Below are 10,527 nucleotides of genomic sequence, written 5' to 3'. Positions count from 1 at the left end.
AAAGGAACAAGAGAATGAGAGAAAGAATAAAGAACAAACTTAAATTCATTACTAGGAGACTGGCAAAATAACGTATACTAAAACTATATTATGGAATATAACTTACTCACCAGAAAAAATGATGAAGACCTATGTGCACTGCTGTGACAAGAACCACAGGTGTGGGAAATAGGATGTAGAAATTGATAGTTAGGAAAGGAAGTCACAATACATGTATATATAATGATACCATTATATTAAAAAGTGTGAATATGTTCTAAATACACAAACAGAAGTATATGTGTGCACACACACAGATTTTTAGAATATATATGTGTGTGTATATACACAGAAAGATCTACAAACACACACACACATCCCTTAATAGTGATTACTCTGGAGACAGGTATGGGATTTAGTATGCACAAATGTAACTTTCCCTTTTACTCTAGCAGGAATTGATCAACACTTTCTGTAAAAGGGCCAGTAATTAAACATTTTAGACTTGTAGGCCATCCAGGCTCTTTTGTTGCAACTACTCAACTATGCTGATGTAACACAAGCAGCCACAAATGCAGTGGGGCTATGTTCAATAAAACTTTGTTTGTGAACACTGAAATTTAAACTTCCTAAGATTTTCACATCACAAAATATTATTATTTAATTTTTTTAACTATTTAAAAATGTAGAATACAGCCTGGCATGGTGGCTCATGCCTATAATCCTAGCACTATGGAAGACTGATGCAGAGGATCACTTGAGGCCAGGTATTGAGGCCAATCTGAGCAACATAGTTAGATCTTGTAAAAAAAAAAAAAATTTTTTTTTTTAAATCTAAACTGTGCATGGTGGCTCACACCTGGAGTCCCAACTACCCAGTAGGCTAAGACAGGAGGATTGCTTGAGCCCAGGAGAAGTTTGACGTTACAGTGAGTGATGATAATGCCACAGCACTCTAGTGGTAAATGGTAAAAGCCATTGCTAATTCCTGGGCTATAAAACAATAGATGCTGGGCTAGATTTGGCCTGCAAGTCATTGTTTACTGATCCTTGCTTTGGCTAAATGCAATCGTCATGAGCAGCAACCATTACTGAACACTTGAAGTGTGGCTAGTTCAAACTGAGATATGCAGTAAGTGTAAAATTACAAAGACTTAGGGCCAAAAAGACTCCACAATAACTTTATGTTGATTATGTAGTATATGGAAATGTTAGTATTTTGGGAATATTCAGTTCAATAAAATACATTTTTATTTAGTCTCACCTATTTCTTTTTACTGTTTAATGTAGCTACTAGAAAATTTTTAATTACATATGTACCTCATATGTTTCCCCTGAACAGTACTGCTCTCCATATATTTCTGTATTATTTGAATTTTCAGCAAGCTTATTTATCACTTCAGTAATTTTAATAACACTGAATTAGTATCAATAATCAATGCCAACAATCTAAAAATAAAATAGCTGTAATTCATTATAACTTGAGAAATTATATTGTAAATTTTTCTAAGAAAATTATTTTATCACCGTAGTACCTACAAGAAAGAAACACCTTTATCTCTGCTCCATTAACTCTACTTATAGACACTAAAAACTTCCAAACTTTCTGCTGTCCTAATAAAGAAATGTACACAAAACAAACAGCCAGTTGAATAGTAAGTTTGTAAACTTTGTCTAGATATCCATCAAAATCAGGCAATAAAAGAACAGTCTCCTTGATGACAGCTACTGAAGACGGTGTAAATTCTAATCTGTTGACGTTATAGATTCTGGAAAGCAGCCAGCCATAAATACATAAATAACTTTCTTTGAGCTCACCTTTCCACTCCTATTTAGAATACGTTTTCCTTTGAGTTCACTGTCAATGTTCATCCCACTTAAGGTTTTTTTTTTTTTTTTTTTTTTTTGAGACAGTCTCATTACGTAGCCCTCAGTAGAGTGCTGTAGCATCACAGTTCATAGCAACCTCAAACTCCTGGGCTTAAGCAATTCTCTTGCCTCAGCCTCTCAAGTAGCACAGGTGCCTGCCACAACACCCAGCTATTTTTGTTGTTGTTGTTGTTGTCATTGTTTAGCAGGCCAGGGCCAGGTTCAAACCCGCCAGCTTCAGGGTATGTGGCTCGCATCCTAACCACTGAGCCCAGGCTCTGAGCCTAAGGTTCTCTTCTATTGTACCTATAAAATAAGATAAACACATAAAGCTCAAGAAAGACCCCAACATGTTAGTAAGAGATTATTAATAAATAATTTTTAGAATGTTTGCCCTATCTCTATGAATGGGATGTGTTGTGAAAAGTTTATTAGTAAGTAAATTGTTTAGAACTTGACCTTTATCTTCCTTTAGACAAAAAATATATATATTTTTTCTTTTTGAAAAAAATGTATTTACATATTTTTAGCCAAATACCCACATGCTGTCTATATATTCACATGCATATATACACATACACATCTGTACATAATCCATGCATTACTTATTTTTTTTTTTTTTGAGACAGAGCCTCAAGCTGTCCCCCTGGGTAGAGTGCCGTGGCATTACAGCTCACAGCAACCTCCAACTCCTGGGCTCAAGCGAGTCTCCTGCCTCTGCCTCCCAAGTAGCTGGGACCACAGGCGCCCGCCACAACACCCGGCTATTTTTTGGTTGCAGCTGTCATTGTTGTTTGGCGGGTCCGGGCTGGGGATTCGAACCCGCCACCTTAGGTGTACGTGGCTGGCGCCTTAGCCGGTTGAGCTATAGGCGCCGAGCCAATCCATGCATTACTTATATGGACTTAATACTGTTCAAGGTCAGGATATGGATGCCAGGAATAAGTTTCCTCTCTGAAATCAGAAAGGCTCCTTCCCCAATTTTCTAAAGCACCCAGGACATTGTTAAATATATGGTAATCACGTCACAAATTTTTAGTTAATACAATTGTCTATGATCATTCCAGATCTTTTTGTTCTGTGGAAATTTTTAGTATGAAAAGAAAACATATGGACAGTATGATAATAATTTCCCCTTATACACATATTTAGAGAGCTTTGTGGGAGTAAAACAGATTTACAGTTTGGAAACAAAGGCCTGAACTAAGATTGTTACCTGCAAATTATGATGACATATTTAGCCCCATATAAGGACTTTCTAATAACCAAATAACGTGTGGTTTTTATGAAGTCTTCTTTGAAAAGCCTGCAGTTCTTTTCTGAGCTATCAGTTATCTACAAACCTGGACCATATTATTTAGCTCCAACACTTCCCAATCCTTAACTGAGCTGTTTGGTGTTGAGGCCTCAAATATTTTAGGAATATTTGGCCAGTATAACAAGCCAATCTTATGAAATACTAATTTCATCTGCAGTAGAACTATTAAGAATTTTATATTCAGTGCTCCTTCTAACAAAGTCCCCCTGTGAGATATTTCTTTAAAGCTGAGGGTTAGGAAATGCTTCTCTCCCTAAGGAACTGGAGTAGGAGTGGGGCATGGTTTTTCTAAAAATAAGAAAAAACAGCTTTTCAATTGACCATTAGGAAGCTTAGAGCCAAGCTTAAGGTTCAACTACAGCACTTTGTAGGCTTTAGTTGTTTAGTTGATGCTTTTTCCTGCCATATCTTAACCTCCTACTCTTAGATCCTTATTTATGAGATCCTAATTCTTACAAATGTTTAAAGTGCACAAATATATTTAGAAATTTCCTTTTATGAATCATGGCAGAGCAAGAATGTATATATTTTTCTTTGTTTTTACATCATGTAATTCCTCTTGAGTTTCTAAGTCAAAAGATATACATGAGATAGGGCGGTGCCTGTGGCTCAAAGGAGTAGGGCACCGGCCCCATATGCTGGAAGTGGCAAGTTCAAACCCAGCCCCAGCCAAAAACTATAAAAAAAAAAAAAAAAAAAAAAAAGAGAGAGAGAGAGAGAGAAAATACATATATACATGAGAGAAATAGAATTTACCAAGCACATAGAAACAGGACAGTATTTATAGAAAGCTAAAGACAATTAGAATTAGCGATTATAGACTTTCTTGAGCATGAAAAGTGTTTGGCCTTCATGAAATGTTTCCCTATATTCAAATATTACCTATGAAGTTAAATGTAATGTTATATGGTATACTGCATATACAGAACATTCTCCATTTCTCCTTTTGATATGGGAATAGAAACACTGATTTGTTTATTTAAAATCCATGACCAAATGATGTCTTTATGCCACACAAATTTTTTTTCGTGAGCAGAGCACTTAAATAACAATTGTACCTACAAAATCTGAGTTCTATGTAAAGATTATTTCTGAGGGCACTGGAAACCCCAGTTTTCCCTTCGATCCTCCAGTGTCTTTAGAAAGCAATTTCTAAACCACCATTTTTACTACCCTTTTAATCTCTGTAAATTGTTGGTAAGAGCTACATCAAGGCAGTCTGCCATCAATTATGTTCACAACAGTAGCTTAATCATTTATGCACTACCACTGATTATCCTAAGGAAATACTGCACTCAAGAGAACCAACTGTAGATGAAATCATCATAAATACCACACTATTTACAGAAAAACAAAAGTTCCTATGTGAAATACTCTCCATTCAGATTTATCAGAGTATTTTATGTGTATTTATAAAGGCAAGTGTATAAAGTATATAAAAGCATACAAAAACAATTACCTTGTAAGTTATTCCATTATCCAAATTCTAGAACTTATGTACAATATTCAACCTTAACATACCCTTCATGGTTTGAAATTCTATCATTAAAAAGAGAATTTTAACAAATTTAAAATTCAAATTTTTTTTATTTTTTAACTCTGTAATTAAAAAAAGATCTTTTACCTATTGAGGCTTGTCATTTTTATGGTAAAGGTAAGAGGTTTTTCTAACTTATTTTCTACATACAGTATATGTTTTTTATTTTGGAATAAGTGATTTACTCTAAATGTTATATGTTTCCTCTATTTGGAAATCATATATTTTTAAAGACATACTGCATGCCAGTGATAAGTTGCTCTCATTTAAACTGGCATTGATTTTCTCAAGTAACTCTCAATTCTCTGGCTTAGTATTTTGGGCTGAACCCCACTGGCTTATGTGGCTTATGCCACAAAATGTGGCATTTTGTGAAATTTCCATGATTTCCAAAAGCAAAAAACCAGTTTGAATCATCTTTTCAGTATCATCTGTACATAATTCCCTGTACTATGACAAGATCAAATTGTCTTTTGTAGTTAATACTTTATTTTCAAAACCTTTATAATAATAAACACTAGATTTACTGAAGATTCTGACCCCATTATTAGTTTATTTCACAACTGGATATTTTGAGGCAATAATTAGTAATTTTCAAGTACATCTGACATATTTACTGTGACTTAAGACTCACTTTATTAGGTTTTATTTGTTTGCTTTTTAGGAAATCTTATGAGTCAACTTTTATCAGTCAGGTTTTCCTGGGACACTCATAGTCTGAATAAAATAGACTAATGAAACTGTTTTATATTAAGCTTTTTAATGTAAATTATTGAACTAATAATTGCTTAAAATCCACCAAAACTATTAATGAGGTGAACATTAGTTTCCTTTTCAACAAAATTCTCAACCCAGACATAAACATGAAAACGTCTGTCAAATATTTCTTCAACGTTAGTAGTGTATAAAAGAAAAAGAACAAAATTGGGCAAATTATTCTGTAATTACTGTATTGTCACAGTTATTTCTTCTAAAATGTATATAGTAAAGCTTTATTAAAAAGATGTAACACTTTAATCATCAATTTATCAAAACATCAAAAATTAAAGTTCTCCTTCAAATAAGGGATGGCTACAAAATAACCCACTCAGCTCAGTTTTAAAAACTAGTATCTTCTGTGATAATTACAAATTAATTTGTGAATATAAAGTGATATATCTTTAATGAGACTTACAAGGAGAGAAAGAGACTTGACATTAAATTCACTGAACCTCCTAGGTTTGGAAAAATTGACAGTTATAAAAGTGCATATTTTTAAAAGCTATATGCATTCAATCTAATGAGGTGTGTATAAGATATGGTAGAATAACTCCTCACACAAAATAATCAGTAGAAATATGACTTTGCTCAAAATTCAAAGGATTCTTTTTTCCTCTATAAGAGGTATTTAATGGCATTCAAAAAATGTAAAAAATACTAACAATGCTGTTTAATGGAAATGTCATTATATTCTAAAATGTTTTAAACTTTCTATATCAGATATACAATTCAATTTGAATTAAAAACTGTATTCAATTTTCCTATCTACCATGTAGGTATAAAATACTTAAAAATAATTTTTAAAACAGAAATATTTTAATTTTCCATTCAAGCTCACACTCCTAGCATGAGAGAATTGGAACATTCTGGACAATTTTCTTATTTAACACCCCTGTTATACTAGTGTTATTCTCTACCATGACTATAAAAACTAGTACCACATCTTGGCCCTAGAAAGGGAGTTTACTTGCTTTGGTTTTCTTTTTCTTCTCTTTTTCTTTCCTTTTTTGGTTTTTTGAAACAAGAGAAATCATTCCACTGGACTTCATTATTATGACTTAGCCAACTGTAACGTCTTTATTACTTACCATTCACTCTCACATTGTACTAATAATTGTATTACTTTAAAATATGTTCACTGGTTACAATAAACACTGGTCAGTAAACAGAAAATGATTTTCAATCTAAAATACCTGAATCCCTAGAAAAGAGTGACTAGATTTTTTAAAAATTAGTTACGCTGCAAGGAGTTTGCATTTTGTGAAGAAAATATGAAAGGATTACTGTGTCATATAGAAATAATTAAGTCATGTATATACAAGTGTAAAACTACCATACCAAACTTTTGAAATAAACATTTAAAACAGAGACTTTAGGGGGACTAAAAGGAAATGAGAGCTACATTTCTTAAACTAGTACAATTAGCAAAATATTTTAAACTAATTAAAATGAACTTTGTGTTTCATCCCCATGGCAGTTTTGTTTACCTCTTTATAACCTCAAACTTTATTACAAAATGAGTGTCCTTGATGTGTTTCTTTATCCCTACCCAACTGCAAAGATGATGTTTTCAAGCTATTTCTACAATATGAGAATTTTATTAATTATTATTAATCAAACTATTTTAAACTAATCACAAATACAGCAAATGTCTCATTCCTAAAAGGTATTAATGTTCCTTAACATCAAGCAGAAAGTTATATTTTCAAACACAAATTGTCTTGATAAGGAAATTCAGGACTCATTTGAAATCTATTCACCATCTGGAAAAATAACTTTTTTCCAAGTACTGGCTGGAACCCCCACTTCAAAGTGGCTATGTCAGAAGTTTTTTCTTCTCCCAGGCCCCTTTTGCTGAGCTTCTGACAACAGCAAATCCCAACTCGGGGGAATGCTCTTTCTTCTGAATTTATTTTCCCAAATACTTTTGTCCCTAAGGTTAACTAACACACCAGAGATTTTCAATACCACAGTTTTTGTCAGAAAGCCAAGAGATCCTACTGAATTTTTCTGTCTACAAAAATTTTCTGTATCTTCCACATTAACCCTATTAAATTATACAGAATCAAGTGTGACATATGAAACTACAAAAAACTAAACTATGAAAAAAGTAAGGTACCAAATCACATAGATCTTACTATCCTTTGTTTGTAAAACAGTCATGTGTCAGGATGTAGACTACCCCAAAAGAAATGGGTAACACCAAGTTCCTCTGAGGAGAGGCAGTGGAGAATGGAGGAGTGAGAGCCATCGTTTTTCACTGGATTCCCTGTGGTTGTATGTGCCTCTTTTTGTTTTTTCTTTTTCCCGACTGCCAGTATTATTTTAAAAAACAAAAACCAACAAGAAAATATTCCTGAGAAATGAATTTCCTGTGAAATCCAATTTAATCAGTAGTTTTTAAGAATCCTCTAAGTATGAATTTCCATACACAACTTTGGCAGACCATGATCTGCAGAAATTAATAAAAATCTTCAATGGACTATCAACTGGATTGTTTGATTTGTGTCTCATATAAACATACAAATACATCCTTCAGGCTACCGCTATTTTCAGAATCCTCCACACACATCCAAATAGTGTTTCCAGCATGAAGATATATAATTTCTAGAATGAGACACAAATAATTGATATGGATAAATGTTAAAGATTAGATTTTTTCCTTCTAGAGCTGTTCACCTCCAGCGAAGAAAGTTCCTAAGTAGTCAGAAAGTGACTATCTATAGAGAATCTTCAGATATGATGAAGTAGTTTTCTTAAATTTAAAGATGGAAAGATTCCAGGTGTGAATGCACTTGTAACGGTATCCAATGTTATTGAAAAACAAAATAAGCAAGCAATAAATTACAGCAGTATAATCACTTGATGTAAACTGCTTGAAATGCACAGCCTGAAAGTAGATAAAATAATGATCTGAAAAAACTATTATAAACATTTTTTCCATTTGGACAACTAATCAACATAAAGATTATGATAATGGGTTGCATTTCTGAAATATATTTGAATTTGAGAAATAAAATATGATGGTTCACAAATGACTTATATATTCTTATACATTGTAACAACTGTTTTTTACTTATGCTGTTGTTTCTAGGAAAAGTTTGAAATGACTTTCTACTATTTTTTATTTAAGTTAATAAATACCAGCAAACAATACAATTTAAATTAAACCAAAAACTTAAAAGCCAAACTGTTGTTTTCAGAAGGATCCAAGCAAATGCTGAAACACATACATAAATGCTTCTTTGTGTATCATTAATTAACAAAAATAAGTAGGTAATTCCAGTGCAGGTGAGGATGAAGACCTAGCCCAAGTATGAAGTTCAGGAAAGACCTGCAAAAGTAGTAGCATCATGTTAAAATTGTAGCAACACTAATCTTACTAAGTTAATTACTAATGTCTGTAAATAATTCATGTAATTTTGAATTTTCTTCTTTCAGTAAATTACTCTAAACACTTGGCTAGTTGTCCTTTTCTTCAAATAGGTGACCATATGGCTTTTTCCTCTCCTGGCAAGGGCACATTCCTTGAAAAACTACACTAAAATGAACACAAAAATGATTAAAACAATAAGATCAAAACCATTCTCACCAAAGGGTTGAAACCAAACAGAAAAAGGAATCAGAACACCGTTCTTGCCTTCATGACATGTGCTGGCAGGCTAAACTTAAATTGTTTTCACACATCCTTTTCTTCCTTTTTATTTTAAAATAATCAAAACATCTTGCTTAAGAAAACAGTCTCCATGTTTTTCTTTCTCCTGTTCCAGTCTCTAGGAAATCTTAAATCTTCGTTTTGCTTTTCTTTTTTTCACTGTAAGATTGTTTTCAAAATTTAGTCAATATGCTTTGCACACTTTTGTTATATTCTTTGTCCCATTCAGTTCATAATGTTTACATTCTTCTTTGCTGTGCAGCAGGTAAATTTACAAGTCAAAGGATGACAAGGTTTCTAAAATCAGTTTACCTGTGGTTTTGTACTTTTCAAGAAAAATTTCCGTTATCACCTGATTTCTGCATTCATCTTCACATTCCTTGAACAGGTTCTATTTTCCAACGACATCAAAAAGACTCCTTGGAAACTAGAAATGTTTGGAATTTCAAGGATTCTTTTTTCTTTCCTTTTTGATCATGGAAGTAATAAATCCTAAATCAGATATTTAGACAATTACGAGGGCAGGAGGAAGAGAACGAGAACAAAGGGAAAGAAAGCAGTAAAAAAAACTTTACAGGTGCAAATTGAACATTAAACAAGTTAGCAAATAAAAACATACCTTCTTTCCCTGCTCAATCTCCATCCCCACAGAGTAAAATCAGAATACTTACACGAGTGAGCATCTGTGTATTTGTCTGTGTCTGTATATGTTTTCTCTCTTCTTTGGATTTGGATACTTTGAGCTAATTTGGAAGTGCCCGTTTGGTAGCCCACAAAGTGATGCTTAAGGGTCTAAAGATGCATAAATTAGGAAGCCCTACAATAGCAGAGGACGGTCATTGTACCTCTTCTCTTTATGTGCTCTTATCCTGGGACCCAAGAGCCCCCCCCCCCGCCTTTTTAACACTTTAGATGATGGAGCAAGTGTGGGGCCAGTAACTGGAGAGGACCAAGCGCGCCCTGAAAACTCCCCTCCCCGAGATATACTGCACTCTGCTATGAAGTCACTTTAGGAAAACTGGAGTCTGGAAGAGGACCAACAGGGAGTCCTTCACGACCAGCCTCGACGCCAGCCTCTGAGTTTCTCTGGTGGTCCAGGGCTGGGGTAACTGCCTCGGATAAAGGCGCGAAGGATGGAGAAAGCAAAAGGGGGTGATCTTTTCATGAAACATCCAACTGCCCCTTCTACTTTTTTTGCCTCCGTTATGGGGAGAGGAGGCGAGAGAAAAAGATGTCAATGATCATTGTTTGCTCGTTTGGGATGTTGCTCCGCCCCCCGAGTCTGTCGTAAATCTGGCGCCGGACTAAAATAAACCCCAGATCCCGCAGCTCGGAGGGCTCGTTGAGCCGCCAACTCCGCGTCACAGGCGCTGCCACTGCGGCCGAGGCGGCGGCTACCGGCGGCCGCCG

This window comes from Otolemur garnettii, unplaced genomic scaffold (genome assembly GCF_000181295.1).
Source record: "Otolemur garnettii isolate 467f Iridium unplaced genomic scaffold, OtoGar3 scaffold00136, whole genome shotgun sequence".
NCBI lineage: Eukaryota > Metazoa > Chordata > Mammalia > Primates > Galagidae > Otolemur > Otolemur garnettii.
The sequence above is the reverse complement of the archived record's forward strand: the minus strand, read 5'-3'. Positions refer to the sequence as shown.